Source organism: Bombus vosnesenskii, unplaced genomic scaffold (assembly GCF_011952255.1).
Source record: "Bombus vosnesenskii isolate JDL3184/JDL3185 unplaced genomic scaffold, Bvos_JDL3184-5_v1.1 scf7180000013315, whole genome shotgun sequence".
NCBI classification, from domain to species: domain Eukaryota; kingdom Metazoa; phylum Arthropoda; class Insecta; order Hymenoptera; family Apidae; genus Bombus; species Bombus vosnesenskii.
This window is the reverse complement of record NW_022882961.1, coordinates 560,552-577,459: the sequence shown is the minus strand read 5'-3', so window position 1 is coordinate 577,459 and position 16,908 is coordinate 560,552. Positions and strand designations below refer to the sequence as shown.

General features: G+C 39.8%; 1 protein-coding gene across 2 annotated transcripts in view; it reads right to left on the bottom strand.

Annotated features, from left to right (window-relative positions):
- The window catches only part of LOC117235321 (disintegrin and metalloproteinase domain-containing protein 10-like), a 161,799-nt gene extending 153,367 nt beyond the window's left edge, over positions 1-8,432 (bottom strand). The window contains exon 1 of one of the 2 annotated variants that reach the window (XM_033497214.1): positions 8,059-8,432. The gene's annotated coding sequence lies outside the window, so the exon portion shown is untranslated. Of the gene's footprint in view, positions 1-1,397; positions 1,418-8,058 lie in introns of those variants that run through there. The other variant, XM_033497215.1, reaches the window with a different exon arrangement.
- Between the last annotated feature and the right edge of the window lie 8,476 nt (positions 8,433-16,908).

Sequence of the window (16,908 nt, the reverse complement as noted above, 5' to 3'; positions counted from 1 at the left end):
TAAAATCTACAAAATTTCTGTGAAAAATAACGAATCATTCTCATCTGCCTGGTAACTGTAGGATAATATTAAGAAAGCCACCTTGCGTTTCAGGGTGTCGTATCATGATTCAACCTCTTGCAATTTTAATCGCATCAATTTAAATCAACCTCCGTAACCTGCGCATCTTTCTTCTGTATATGTACATTAAAAAATATACGCTGATATAAACATTCGCCGTGGTTAAGTAATTGAGCGATTAGATGTTTATTCATGGAAATAAACTTAATTAATATAGCACACACGAGTCGTGCAGACCTGGTCGTTATATTATGCGTCTGCATACGGCAGAGGGTCGAAGGATGAAAGTAGTAGGTTGAGAACGGAAACCAATTTGTTTCGATGAAAAGAGCGAGATAAATTTAATAATATATTTTCTAAGTGGCGCATTCGCCAGCCTTTTCAAAGATATAATACATACACCGGTGTTTGTGTAATTAGAACACGTTCGCAGGAAACACAAACACGTTTTCTCATTATAACCGATAGAGGATTTTATAAATTCCCGGCATAATGAGACACCGCAATCCTGGTCGGTTCCTATCCTCCACGGAAAATTAGAACATATTTGCGAGTGATGTTGCGCGATAATAAATTTAATGAAGCTGCTTTACAAAGCGATAGCGGAAGACAGGAGGGAAATAAAAGCAACGTTAAACGAGATTTCCGCGACTTACTGCACGTCGTTTCTTTCAAACAGGCCACAGCAACACCGCTGTTACTTCTCGTTAAATCGTACGAAAACAACATTTTGGTTGAACATCTTTCTAACGAGATCTCGCTGCGAATTAATTTTTTTTAAGCGCAAATTGATCGGAAGCTTGGAAATCATATTTTTCACCATTTAAAGGCTAAGAAGCTTAAATACACGTACGTTTAACGATACACTTGATTAATCGAGCTTCTGACAAGCGAGTTCACGTGCAAGAAAATTAACTAAAAATACTCGATCAAGCCTCGATATATCGTTCACGCTCGATACGCGAACGAACAAAGGGTTGAAAATTGCCGGACGTGAACTTTGACCGCACTTAACGCGTCGAGAGCAACCTTTCGAAAAACTTGTCGCTACTCAGGATCGTCTTGCACTCGACCGATGCATTTTTCAACGTCGTGTCACGTATTCATAACGTACGTGTAAGAGAACATCAAAGCAAGCCGGGAGGTGAAATTATTACGCACGCATTACGAATCTCGGAGCGTGAAAATATGAAAAAAATTTGCAGCAGCAGGAAAACGTTCATACTCTAGAAAAATCTTGTCTTTAATAAATTTAGAATGACTGGCTCTATTCGTTTGAGGAGACTTGTTTCGGGCAGTACTTTTAATTGGTCACAGTCGAGCACAACCAAAATTACCTGAGTTTTTTGCTATATCGCCACTTCCCCTTTCTATGCCTTAACGAATGCTGCTGTTCCGTCGGATTTCCCAACAGACCGAGCTTACGAAAAGCCAAACGCGGTTTAATTGGATCTTCCTCGTACACCTGCATAAGATTAACTTTTGTAGGTACATGTGCTTTCTTACAAAATCATTGTTGTGACTTACGTATCGACAAGCGACTAAAATCAAGCGAACGCTTTAAAGAGATTTAGAGGATAATGGTTTGCCGAAGGCAAGAGGATAATTGAGTGTAAAAGTGGATCAACTAGAATATTTAAAAAAAGTCAACAAATCATACAGCTGTCTACGATAGATACACTGCTCGCTCAAGAAGTTGCAACATCCCAAATACGAAATCGAACAATCTTTTTTGGCGAAAAAAGGAACGAATTCTTCCAGTTTTGTATAATTAATACAGCTTACTAGAGTTAATTGATTCTATTATTTCACGTTTAGAAAAATGTTTAAAAAAATGAAAAATGTTTGGTTTACCTTCTTTCTTAATGCTCCAATTAACACTAGGATTTTTAACACTTAAAATATAAGGAAATGAAAATAAGAGATACATAAAAAGATATACGATGAAAGCTTTATCTACATATTTTATCGAAAATCATTGAAATCCTCAAAAATCCCCAAAATTTCGTTATAAATTTATGAAGATACTACGAAAAAATACGAAATACTCATTTTCATTCTGGTATTAACTACAGTAAATAATAAATCTACACATAGCCAGCATAAATTACAGATTTTGCCAAGCAGATTATCAGATTGCATTTTCAAGTAAATAAAAATCACGGTTGCCCACTAACGATGTGTGTCTAGTTAAACTAATTAAAACAGTAGTGCGTGATATCTGGTTGATTATAGATACATAATATCCCTGCAATGCTTTCAATAACACGGAACAACGATGGAAGAAACACGGATAAATGATTATTTATGATTTTATCGATTGCTACGGAATTACGAGAATCCGTACACTCTGGAAATATTTAATTCGATAGAAACACCAAGCGAAAATTAAATTCTATTTATCCGTAATATTTGCACAGCCTATCCATTACGAATTACACCAATATACCGATAACATTTTTGTACACTCCGTAAAATACGATTATCATTGGATTTCTCACAAATACGAGATCGTCGTACACCGTAACAAATTTAACTAAAATTGGTGGTTGATATAGATCTCGGTGATATTTTATCACCGAAAAATAGATCAGCGCCAGTCTTTGTTTAATGGCATCATCAAACTTTTTCCCATCGACTGGCGAAAGGATTTATTTGCAGAAAACGCGCGGAAGATCCGTGGAAAAACGATATTTCGAGCGAAAACTATGAAGCGGCTGGCAATAACGTAGCATAGTAAAACGAGTCTCGATGCCGAGTTATCGCGCTTACGCTCCAGCGTTTTATTTATTGCGATCGCGTTGCGCACAGCCAGACTAATTAATATCTCCGATATGCAGATTACTGGTCGCTATAGGATTTAGTTTAAATGAAACACTCGTATATTCCTTTAAACAGAGTTTTAACTAATTTTTTCCCTGCGATCTCTCGTTTCGTCGTTCGTTATATTTTCCCAACGAGTTTCCCCAATTACATCCAAATACTCGACCAAATTCAAAAAAAAAAAAAAAAAAGAAAAAATGTCCAATGCACCAATTAGACAAGACGAAAAGCCACCAAAGCTTTGGAAAGAGTCGATAACTCGGCTATAAAGGAAAAGTCGCATCTTCGATGTTTCCCGTACCTCTGATTCACGAAGCGGCACACGAAGCGGCACACGAAACACGGTTACGTGTAACGCATACACGACGAGAGAAATTTCCGTGGCCTGGAGGCGAAGCAACGCGCGGGAACCAGGGCTTGAACACGAGTGGCCGTGAATGAGAGGTACGTATACTCAGCCACCTGTAGCAAGATATTGCTTCTGTCTTATCGTAAAGCAAGATGGATGGAAAATAAACTGCAAGGCCGCGTATATGTTTCAGTTCGGTCGACTGAATGGAACACAGGAGAGAGAAAAAGAGAGAGAGAGAGAGAGAGAAAGTTAGAGATAGATAGGAAAGCAGGTGGAGAACAGGCTGGCCGCGCACCGGGATTCAATTACCCCGGAAGAAGACCAGAATTTTGTATCATCCCCGGGGCACAGCTACAGATTTTCAATGAATCTTGTCTGATTGTACGTGATCGGTAGGCCGAGTTAGTTACACGACCGAGTCTAACCAATTGCCTTCGTTTATATCCCTGCCTTTTCTCGTGTTTCATTCTCGAGAAACAGAAGTTTCTCTGACTTCCTGTCTCTTTTCTTTACTCACTGTGTTTCGCCCGTTTGATTAATTTGCCAGACATCGGTAAAATCCGCAGGGAATGTTTTGATCGTTGGTTCTTGATAAACGATAACGGTATCGCACTTTGCGTCAAAGCTAGACGTTATTATCCGAGGTAAATTTGTTGGTTTCTTGCTACCATGACAGTTTAATTACATTCTACTCGATGCCGATATAGGAGCTGGTTTTGTGTTACGTAAATGATACACGATTCAATTAACGGTACGCGGCCTCTTTTTAATTGAAAGTTGAGAAAGAACGAGAGACGAGAGAATAGATTCGTAAAAACGTGGGAAATCCGAAATTAAGATCGCATCAACTTTGCCTCGGTTGCTACTTCAAAATTAAGAACGTTTAATCTACGCGAGCAAATGTATATATCATCTGTAATAGCGCTAATATGAAATTAGGTTAATTCGGTGGGCCGCGATTTATTAATGTAGCAATGTTGGAATTAAGAAGCGCGTTTCAGCAGATTACACTTACAATTTTTCATCCCTTATGAAATTAACGTTTCCCAGACGCACGCCCGTGGATATTCTTACGCGGCGCGCTTTTACCATTCCAGGCTTTAGCGCAACTTTATCCTTCGCCATGGGTGACATAAAAAAAGGGATTTGTAACATACATATTCCTTATTAAAGGTATCCGGTGATACGTTTAAATAATATCTGCGCGTTTACATGTTTCGCAACATTAACCGTGTTAAAAAAGTGTTATACTTTACGTGTTATACTTTAAAAAGAGGAAATTTGTGTTAAGATTGATTAAAGATGCAATGATCGAGACGCAATGCGTATAAACATCATTAAGACGAGTATTTATTTCATTTATCGAAGATTCTACAATCCTTATATCTACGATCTTAAAATATCGAACGAGATAATGCTTCGTGATCTTAATAACTTTCTAATAATATTTGATTTTAGCATCTTTTAATGCTGATAAACGAATGTGTGTATTCTGAATACGAGAGACATTCGGAAATAAAAGAAACGATTACGTACTCGAATAATTCCTTAGAAAATCTGCCGTCGCTTTAATTTTTCCAATTCCGTAACGCATCGTCTGAACAGTTCGACCGAAATCGAACGTTTTCGTCTGATTCCCGAGGCGACATAAATTTCGAAATCACATTGACCTAGAAAGAAACTCGTTTGATCGCCTTCATCTTCGCTGCACCCCATCCCACCTCTCTTAAAAAAAAAAAAAAAAACATTTCTTTTCCCTCCTCGCTTGCAGCCTTTGCCCAACCGTTTCGAATCGCGTTTCGCGACGACCTAAATATTAATGTACTACTTTATTAGATATCGTTCTCGTCACATTTGTTTGCCAACGACTCGTTAAACTATATGAACGCGTCTCTCAAAGCACCCTGTGTCTCTCCGAACAGCGAGTTCAGTCAAGCTTCAGTCAAGTTCTTGTCGAGCTCTAGTCTCCTTCTTCCTTTGTGCTTTTTTAGCGACCGATACACGCGCGTTCTTGCGGTTAGTTATCATTTCCAGCCTGACTGTTTCGCGTTCTTGCGACCGACGTCCGTGGGAGCGCCGCCAACTGACTGGCAATTTAAAAGACGCCGCGTGTCTTCGTGCAAATTGCTCAAGGGAAGCAGTTCGAACAAGAATAGTCTGTCGCCAGAGTGACGGATAAAAGCTGTCAGACAATCGAAGATTCTCGGCATTCGCGATGACCTCAAGAACGATTTTTCGATATTTCCAAAGGATCGAAAGATAATCTCGAACTGTTTCAGGAAATCAACTAGATCAGGTATCAGATTAATGAATAAAAATGATCAATTAGGAATACCCAGTATTCCTGAGTGCTTCGAAAACGATATTTCGAATATCGGTGAAGATTTCCACGATAAAGATTGGAAATATTCGTAGCTGAAATCACGGCCTGTCGATAGCTGTGGTTATCCGGGGAAATAATCGATCTATCATCGGAAATCGCGTAAAATTCATCATCACCGTGACTTAATTTCCATCGAAAAATGTGGTCCGATAATCTTGAAAATTGAACTGTCTTCCTATTCTTCCGCTAAATCAATTCATGACCACGATAGCAAATGGTTGTTCGCAACATTAATCTCGGAACCATATCGGCCATTATATCGAACAAATAAATTTCGCCACCGAAATTATACACGCGCGATTGTTTGCGAAATCGTGCATCGGTTATTGACAGGTGAAGCCGCGTGTATTGTTTGACTAAACGCGCATAACCTTACGTAAAGATTACATGGGTTATAATAGGTATTCATTACAGCGTGAAAACTAACTTTCGTTCGGGTGTCGTCTACTTACTGATCTAACAAAGTTAAACGAAGCTAAAAATCATAAAAATTGCGAAGCATAACGCTAACAGGCATTTTAAAGCCGCGCTCTTTCGTTGACAAGGCCACGCAGCTCACCTTTTTGCATTCTATTACAAGACACTGTTTAGTGTAAATGCGTATAGCTCTGAAAGAGCACAGAATTTTGTTTTAAACTGTGAGCTTCTATACTCGGCAAAATTAAATTAAATTGCAGCGTCCCCGTTTTAGGGGGCAGATAAAGGAATTCCCTTCGCAACAACGGAGTACATGTTTCGCATAGAAATAAAACTTTATACCACCGCGTAAGGTAAACCACACGCTCTAAGTCGAATTCTAAATAAAAATAGGATACCCCTGGGCCCCATGAAAGTCTCTTATACTAATTCAACGCATCATTCTAAGAAATAATTAACGCTCGAGCCGCGAAGGCTGTCTTCATTCTGACTCAAGTAGCTATCTCACGTTTATTACTTTCTACTATACGAATAATTTTATTTTCTAAGTACATTTAGACACTTGGTTCTATCACTACGAAATGCAATATTCGTCGCTCGTCATAATAATTTGGTTTTCGCTGAGAGCGACGATTAAAACAAGTTAGAATTCTTTAGATTGGTAAGCAGCATCGAGAAGACAGTTTCGAAGAAGCAGTTCTTCTTGTTCGTATCCTTGTACCATGTTCCAACGCATTTAATTTGGTAATTTAGCAGCGAGAGCGTTGATCGGTGCATCGTTACAGCGTCGTTCCTCCACCTGTTTTAATGGCCCTCCACCTGTTGGCGGCGGTGCCGCTTGGAAAGTCACGTCATTCGATATTCTACCCTTCGCTTTTTCCCTCTAAACATTCTGAACGCAACGTACAGTCCTTCGAACCACTCGCCAATCGAGAAAAACGAGCTCACAAAACAAAATCAAAAAATCCAATACTCGAGAAATACATCTGGTTTCCTTCCTAAACATAAAGTTATTAATCTAGGTTTTTGCAACGGTCGTAAAAAAATCGTAAAAAGAAATCATGATAGATCGTAACATTGATATATTGCAGCGTAAAGTAGTCGTTTGAAAAGTTTTCGATGATCACGTGTTAGTTCACTTTCAGGGACATTTGCAACTTCGTCTGGATATCTGCGATCGTGGATCGTGCGATAATGCTTTTAAAAATGTGGTAATAAAGCAACACCGTCGCCCAAGGAAATGTAATAGTTTCGCTTTCGAGTTTCGCGGCTTTTTTCCTTCGTCGTGATAACATCCCCTCGGGGAAGGTTTGACGGCGGACTTTGAGGATGATCGACGAGAGAGCGGAAAATTAGCGACAACGCGGGCTTTCTTGGAATGAGACGTTAAGCCGGCTTTAGATCGCGAGCTCGCGTGTGAAACGCTTAAGACCCTCGTGAATTATTTTGCGGTTCGATGATCAATAAGCTTGATTATGATGAAGGAGTCTGCCCGTTTGACGAATTGAAAAGATTAGACTCTAACTGAATGAAGATTAAAGATTGGGACTAGTGCTTACCACTTATACGCTATTGCAATGACGATTGTTATAACAAAACCATGACATTTACAATTTATCTTCAAGATAATGTAGCTTAATAAATCGCTAATCATAATTCATGTCGACTATTTCGAGATGCAAACACGTATAAGAAAGTCACACGAATATTCTGATTATTCGTGACAATACACAACGAGGTACGATACTTGTAAATAAATCTACGTAAAACCGTATCATATTTCCAAGAAATACGAGAGCGTAAATAATCCATTACAATAACACTAACAGTCACCGGCGATTCCACGAATTGCGAGTAACAGACTCTGTTTACAAAAACTCTAGCACAACGCCTCTATCGAGCGAACCGAACCGTTTTGTAAATAAACACACGAAAGTCGTAACTACATTTGATGCCGTATCGTTACTCGGCCAACACGTGTTCGCACCCCTTTCGAATGATATGAAAAAAGGTGCATACTTACCGACGTGCAAGCAGCTCCTATGCACAGCCGAACGAGTCTCGTCAGCGTCGTTGAGTACAGGAATCTCCGAGAAACCAGTCTCGAAGCACGAGCCGCTCCATACGTCGTTTTCTAATCGGCATGAATGCTCACCACCGACAAATCTTGACGTCACGCGAAAATTGAAGCTCGCAGGAAAGAAAGGCAAATCTTTTTACGCCGTGAAGACGATGTGGAGAATAAGAATCATCACGTGTCGCGAAAGAATGACGCGACGCGGAGCCGAGAGGGACGAGTAGGAACGCGAGCACGCGTGTACAAGCCCGTGGAATGCTCGCGGTGTACTACTGCGCCGAAACCACCCCGAACGACTGCCGGGCTGCCGCCGCTGCTGCTGCTTGCCGTCCTACGAACCCCACCTCGCGGCCAACCGTCGCTGCGGCCCCCACCCCGCGAACGCCAAGCCGTGAGCCAACGGAAAAATGGGTGGAAAAGTTGTACGGTGTATGATCGGACGATTATTGGCCTGGCGGCCCGTTGTCAAAGCCTGAAAGGTACGTTTCTCATTCTGTTTACACTCGTAGACGCCTTCACCGGAAAACGGGAGCGGCTTTTTAGGAAGGAGTGACAAAGAAAAGGACCGATAATTGATTCGAGCGATATTGGAAATTTTACAGGTGTATTTTTTTTATTACTTTCCGTGTTTAGTGTATTTGTATTTTGCACTTTCCTATTTTTAGAAAAACTATATTGGATAGCTCAGTTTCGATATCGATGGAATATGAAGTTACACCATATTTTGTGCAACTTTCTGCTATCGTATGTATTTAATGTATTTGTATTTTTCGTTAGTTTGTTTCCCTCTTTTTTTCGAAAAAAGAATATTGGAGAGCGCAGGAAGCGTAGAAACACCAGTACCTTATATTTACTTATTTTTGAAGATCAGTTTCATCGCCGGTGATACAACACGAAATTGCACCACACTTCGTGAGACTGCGAACGCAGAATTGTTAAACGAGCCCGGTAGCGTTAAACTTTTCGTAATTTAATATTCACCGCTAATTTTAATGGTTTCTTAATCGACTTTAATATGATGTTGTTTAAAGCCAGCGCAGATGCAGATTCTCTTGTTTCGCTGGTATACATTTATTTTTAGTGGTCTACCTGTAGAACCCCCGCGTAATTTTAACTTTCGCAGAGTTCTGTTTACGGAAACCGTGGAAATATATGGAATATTAAACGACATCAAAAATATTTGAGAATATAAAATGGGAAAATAAATTTTAGACCGATCATCGGTCGGCTGTTTGATGTTTCGTGATACGATGATATTTTTGATTAATGGAAAGAAGAAAAATTGCGGCAAGACAAAATGACGAGAGACGCGGCGATTCGAAAAATGTAAATATCGCGAAATTTCGTTGTAGCTCGATTTGACTACTAGTCGCATGTTTAAAAGATAAATGGAGTCTTTAAATAAGCGAGTGTTCCGCTTCTGTTCGCATTGGTTCTCGCGAAACAATATTGTTTGCACGGTAATTCGTAACGAGAGCTATTTATATTTCGACGCTCACAAACGTGAGATGCAATGAAAGCCGAGTCGAATTATACTGGAGATTGGTATCAGTCGCGTAAAGCTACGTGATCGTATTTCAAAGACGAACATGTTCGAACGAGAGAGAAAGGAGATATAAATTGTTCAAATACACAGCTTCCGTGTACTTGGATGAAAAGCAGAAATTCTGGTAATGAATCTTTCTCGGCAAATGGAAAAATAAAGATACATGAAAGTAGGGGCGGAGGGGGGGAGGGCTTATATCGAACACGATGCGGTTCACGGTGCTTAATTAAAGATAAAAAAGTATTCCTAGAAATTTATTTGCGGATGAAGCTGCAAAATTAATATCAATCTTCCATTCCTGGTAACCCGTAATTATTTGTAACGGTTTTTAAATATAGATGACCTAATTAGGTATATTTTGTAACGTTTTGAAGTAAATAAAAAGCTCCGGTGAGGTGCAGTGGGGATATAGAGTGTAAAAATTCTACACTACGCTGTTAGTTATTATTTCCAGCCTGGCTGTTTCACTCTCGGGATGAGCTGGAGCAAATGTACGTAATGGCTTCCCTTCCTTCCCTTTTCGTCCCTGCACACCTTCTATGCTTTCTTTTCTTCCTTCCCTTTTCTTTCCTTCCTTACTTTCTTTCTTTCTTCGCTTTCCTTCCATTTAACTCCCATTCATCGCTTCCCATTCTGTTTCCTTCCACCCATTTCTCATCTTCTCTCTCTCTCTCTCTCTCTCTCTCCTTTTCCTTCCTTTCAATTTATTTCCACCCCTCCATTTCGCTTTCTCTTTTCTCGCATAAACATTTTAGTGTATCACATAGTAGCAACTCCTTATCAATAAACTTTACAACGTGTCCATTTGGAAATACATATAAGAAAATGTCGCACGTATTTGTCAGACAAAGAGCGATCATTCAGCAACGATTATTGAAAAAAATAATTCTGCGTTAAAAAAAGCAACAAAGTGCAGTGGGGAAACATAAAGTGAGCTAATTAAAAATGGTCGCAAAAACGCGCCGAACGAAGAGACGCCTCTAGCGTTGATCGTTAATTTGAAATTGCATTTTATTTTCTTTTTTTTCTCTATTTTGGACAAAAAACCGGTGTGAAAGGGTTGAACGATTTCCGCGACTGAATCCTCGTAGCTATGGGGGCAAAATTGAAAGAGGTAAAAAGCGAGCTGCAATCAGTAAAACGGGCAAGTACAACAATTCTACCGGAAAATGTACTCACCGAAGCAGCGACGATTCGTGGCAAAACAAACGCAAGCGCGGAAAATGCCGACGAAAATAAAAGGACGTACGCCATTTTCAGAGCGTTTTTCCGAGTAACTTCCCGGGTAAGCGGTTCTCTTCAATAATTTACACCGGTCGGCCGTTGTTTGCCACAATCTCTCCGTGTAACAATAGTGTAAAACCAAGCCCGGCTCCCTGCCATCGCCTCTCACCCTCGCTCCCTCGCGAGCAAGCAAGCGAGAAATTTAAGTCGGGATTCTCCGCTGCTACTTATGCGCCGCAAGAACAACGCAAAGAGCAGCCAAGCCGCCCGTAATATATCCTCGGACCTCTCGTTTTACGGATCCTCCCTCCGCGCAACCATCCCACGACATCCTTGGAAACATTTGCACCGGGAGGACAAAACGATTTCGACTTAACGCCGTCGAGAAAATGGAAGCAACCTTTCTTCATACTTTTATTTTACTCCAGTTGCACCGATTCTCTGTTATCAATTTCTGATCAAGGAATATTTTACATCAGGTTATAGAAGAAAAATATTGATATATCTTGACGATTTTAAAATGCTATTGGTATCGAAGATATCGTGTGAAGATTACGGAGAAAGGATATGATTAAGTACGATGTCGTTGGTGTTCTGATTTTGATGTCATTCGGCGGTTAAAAGAACGTGTCATAATGTAACATAGTTAGAAAAAGGGATCGACAACCTGTCCGAACCAAAGACACGAGGTGGATATTAAACGTATCGATTCGTTTAATAAAGAAACGAGTACAGGTACAGAAATAGTGTACACTGGTCGTAATCGTCGCTTGCTCGAAACAATTCAACTCCTCTACTCGCTAATTATTCTACTATTGAACTGTCCTAGAGAGCATGTTCGTCTATTTATAACTACAGTTGTTATTATAAAAAGCACAAATGTAACTCTGGTTGACGATCACAAATAATGGCAATAATATTTTGTTCGCAAATCAAAACGTTTTGGATTGTTAGCAAACCAAAACATTGGTATTCCAAGGCACAATAATATGAGTCTCTCTCGATCCAAATCTTCCGTTGATTCAGGTACCGCTACAGGCATAAGACTCTTAGCAATAGAAGACGAAACGATGAAGCTTTGTCAAAAAGTTAATGGCATATTTGATATCTAAAGCACGGCAACCAATACTTTTGAGACCAATACCTTACGAGAGAATTGAAACAAAAGATTTTTCACGTAAATATCTTTCCACATTTGAATTTCATAGAAAGATCGATGCGATTAATTTTGTAAGATATTGAATCTTAAAATTTATCTTATATTTACGATGAGGTCTTCATTTATTAATAATGCATTAATTTATCATATCGTAGAAATTATTTGTGGAAGGGATAAGCTAATCGAGCATTATTTTCAAACCGAGGGAAAAATTGAGCGCCCCTCTATTTCCATAAGATCGTTCCGCGTAAAATTGAGTCCGGGGGGTTAGTCTAATTATTTTTCATGAAATTCATGCGGAGTCATGAAATTCAGCGTGCGATAGTGGTGTCGGAACGTCAACGACATATATCTTATGAATCACGGCAGGAATTATATCCGGATTTACATAGAGATGGTTATTCTCGATTTGCACCCCGCCACGCTCGATTTCCCTAGCCAATAATTCACTGACGCGCTTAAGGCTCTAAGCCTCCGTAAACGTATTTTCCTAGCCGATATGTCGCTGAATAATTTTCTTGTCGTTTCAGCCCGGGAACCCTGAATAGTCGATCGCTTATCATAGCTTAACGAGAGGGCTCGCGGTCGACACGCGGCGTTAGCCTAACGCGAAAAATAATGAAACCGCTTATCCCGATACACCATCTCCGTGGGAGATTGTTGGCTTTGGATGAAACCAGTTATTACACCATGAAAACTCGACGGTACTCTAGGAAGCAATCTAGATAAATCGTAGACATATGTACAACCCTGTTTGTAAATGTTGGAACACTTATGAGAAGCTAGATTTACCAGAATAATATCTAAGAAATTATTAATATATTGTCTGAAATGCAAAAGTATATTCGGTATTGCAATAACTTTCTCAATTTCTTTTCATCTATAGTATATGCTTCATCTCTCGATAACCGTTTCAATTAATCTCGGCATATCATTAACTTCTTTATTATATTTAAGCGTCTCGCAAACTCGTCCAACTCTAACTTTTATTAATTTCTTAATCTCGTTTCGAATAAACTGCTGAAATTCATTGTTAAGTTTCGTATGAGAGCAGCAGGTGTCCAAATGCTTACGAACGATAGTGTACAATGGTAATTCCATTAGCAATAAACTTTTAACGAATACGCGATGTTCTTCCAAAGTTTCTTTCTAATTGACCGTCGAGCATTCAGAAAGTATCGCAACCCTCTTAATGACGCGGGCCAATTAAAATGCCAGGTGACGCTTCTGATTTTCTCTCGAGTTATTTAACTCTTTTACGGCCGGCGTTCCTACGTAGTGAATTCCTCGAATATTTCAAACATTTTCCCAACATTTTCCTTGACTTCGCAGAGGGGGACTTTCATCCCCTCTTTTACCGGGTGTTTGCAACAGTCTCTACCCCGGAAAGCAAACGTACTCTCTGCTTGCTCTTCAAATCCTGCTAATGGTTCGAAAAACCACATTCCTTCACTTGGTGCTATTTAAAAAAAGAGCCCCGTTGTCGCGACGAAAAATCCAGAAGGATCGGATAGGAAATCAATGTTAGAGCGTGCGTTCGAACACGTTGCCCATTTTCGAACGCATTGATCGTACCGGCTGTTTTATGTCAGTTCAAATACCACGCGTCCCGAGTATTTTCTCGATAAATATTTGAAAGAGACTGTAAATGCAACTGTACGGCCGATAATATTCGTGACACTATGATTTCCTCCTATAGACAGGTACTCTCTCTTTTATAAGCGTTAGAAAAATTACAGAAAGCGGAGTCAACTTCAGATACGGTCTGTACAATTTTGTGCTGTACATCATAGTTGTGAAAGGAAGAATTATATTAACTGTAATACAAATTTCTTATATTTCGAGTTAAAACAAGAAAACAAAAAGGGTTCCACCTGTCAACCACTACTGGAACTATCAAAGAAATAAAACTAATTACGTAGTTCTGTACTACATCATAATTGTGAGACAAAATGTTGTACGACTCGAATATTTCAAGTCTAAGGGAAAGAAAAGCCTCTTAACCGCCATCGGAACTACCAAAGAAATAAAACAATCTATCGCTCCGTTTCTACAGTCAAACAACGCCGCAAAAAGAAATAGAAAGGCTTTAAAACGAAAAAGAAGGAAAGGGCGGATCGTTGGCCTCTAGAGAGGCGTCTACACGAACTTGAGAATATTCCGTGACCCTCGAACGACCAGGTCTGGGTTGAATAATTCAAGCGGAGCCGGAGGTCCGGCATTGATTAAAAGGCAGGCTCTCGTCCAGCTGGTGGCGAGCTCGATTCTCGTCAAGAGCGCGGAAAACGCTGTGAGTATGTCGACCGGTTGGTTGATTAAGGAGCATGAGACTTGTCCCAAGTACTAGCATTGGTGAAGAGCGTGCATCTGCCAGGGTTCGCCGATTAACAAGCGCGATAACACAACAATTCCCTGATCGCGCCCGCATCCTCCGTCGTTTCATCACCAGATAGCTACCGGGCCAGTCTCTCTACCCGTAAAACGTACGATATCCACGAGCTGACTTGCCGGTCAAGTAATTGGTCGAGTTACAGGTGTACGAGAAGGAGGGAAATTAGGGGGCGAAGAAATGTATTTTGTATTTGGAAGATTGGGACAGCCATTTGTTGAATGTTCGTTTGGCTAAAACCAAGCGAGAGTTGTTGGGGGATGATTTTCAAAAGAGGGTTGTTTGTCAAGCATAATACGCCTGCAGGTGGATGGAAATTTTACGGAGCGTAGAAGGCTTGTTTGCGGGGATGTGATTGATCGTTGACCACTCCCTTTACCTCGTTTCGCGTTTGTTCTTGAGAGAACGCGTCTATCGCGTGATTTTCCACGCTGCTTTAAAACAGTTTTTCAACTATTGCCACTTATTTTTTGCTGCAACGTTTTTTGTTAACGAACCATTAATTTTTAGTAATGTCCGGGTATATGACAAGTATGGTAAATTTGTAAAAAGTAACGTATGCATGTAATTTACGTTATTTTTCTCTGTAATTTAATGTATGCACAACGGTTAACCAACGTGGCTTCTCGTTTAACTCGCATAAATACGAACTAAAATCAGATATCAGCGACCAATTCGGGACAATAGACCGCTCCGGATAAAAGGCCATATTCGACCCAGACAGTGGCCATATCCGTGCAGTGCCGTATTAGTTTGACTAATTCAAATACGAAGAACAAGCTTGTAACTTGTTTGATTCCAAACAACGAGAGAGGTTGCTATACTATGTGATTCTCTATCTTAGGAACGTGAGCGAAAGGAGATCTCTTGGTAAGAGGAATAAGATCCGTCTGGCTAGCCTTTTAATTTGATCCTCCGGTCGAAACACGCGTTACGAGGAGTACGATACCACAAAGAAAAATCAAGACAAAAGAACACACCGTTCCGAGATTTATCCGGAGACCTCGTAAAGCTCGATTTCGCTCTACATTACGAAACGATTGCTCTCCAAATAAAAGAAAGGAAAAAGGAGACGTAAGGTATGTACGACTTAAACGAGGTCTCAATCGCCATTTAAAGCCGAACTTAGCCTCTTGTTCTTTGGGAGAATGCATGGGTACTTTTAGATGGCTACAAACTGAATGTAGCACGTGTAAAAATAAGAATCTTTCTATTTTCATTTCCATCCTGTCATAGTTTGTCGCTTTAATAGTTTCAAATTTAATACGGTTTGACGACGATCGAGAGAAAGTTTATAATTGATGCTAGTAATTTTCGTAGTAGATACTTTTTATTCATATAAGTAATAATTGAGAATCCTTCTGATGAAAGAATAAAGATATGATGAACATATAATACAGATACTATCTTTTAGTCAAATCACTTGGCTTATGCAGCCATTTTCTAGGAAGTTCCACAACTGTCTGCGTACATTAATAGCTTTCGTCAAATATAACTGTATTTTGTAAAGATTATAACTTTCTTCGTACTACTTCTAAACATTCTTTCGTGCCACGCTGTAAGTCAATAACTTGGTTAGTGATTTGCTCGACGAACATGAAAAATTTGCTGAATTGCCTGTGACAAGGTCGCTTGAAGGAATTCTCCAAGTAATTTCCACGCTAATCACCCATACCATCGACTTTCTTCAGGGACGATACCGATAATGTCAGAAATTCAGTAAAGAAACAAATGAAGCTTTTTTGGTTGTAATAAGAAGATTGTCTCCTCGAACGTCTCCGTCGAAATGCAATCGGAATGGCGAGAACTGGCTGGACGATATCGAAGCTGTGACTCGAATAGCAAAAAAATTCATCCAACAAAAAGAAGTACGAGGAAACGAAGTGGCCGCGTAAGTAAAAACAGAATGTTTTTCGATACGAATTTTCTGAGAAGGAGCAACAATGTAAAATTGTTTCGGATAAAAATTTCTATCGCAGAGTTCAATCCTAGATATAATACGCGATCTTCCTTAGGGATATGAACCCGTAAATGTACCATTGTAAATGGTGATTATTAAACAGGAAATAAATTCCTTTCGTTTTGAGACGAACTTGTGCCCGATTACCGAAAGTTGGCCAATTAATCGTGGAGGAATTTAATATCGCTTGAAAGAGGAAGGATTCATTGATGACCTCGTTAGGTCCGACAGTTTTAATAACCAGGCATAAACATTCGGCACGTACGGTGTGCATTAATGACCGTGGAGGGGCGTTTATGGTGATCTTGAATTACACCTTGCGTCTTAATTGAACGGAACTTTAATTACGATTTACGTTCTCGCAAAGTTCCCGGAGCTGTAGTTTCTCTCGCAGAATAAAGTCGTAAGCAAATTACGCCAAGATTTATAACCCAGCTTTTCCACCAGATATCAACGAAATTATTTATCGAAATCTTCCTGGTCCATCGTGACTTTAAACGCATGTAAAATCTAAAAAC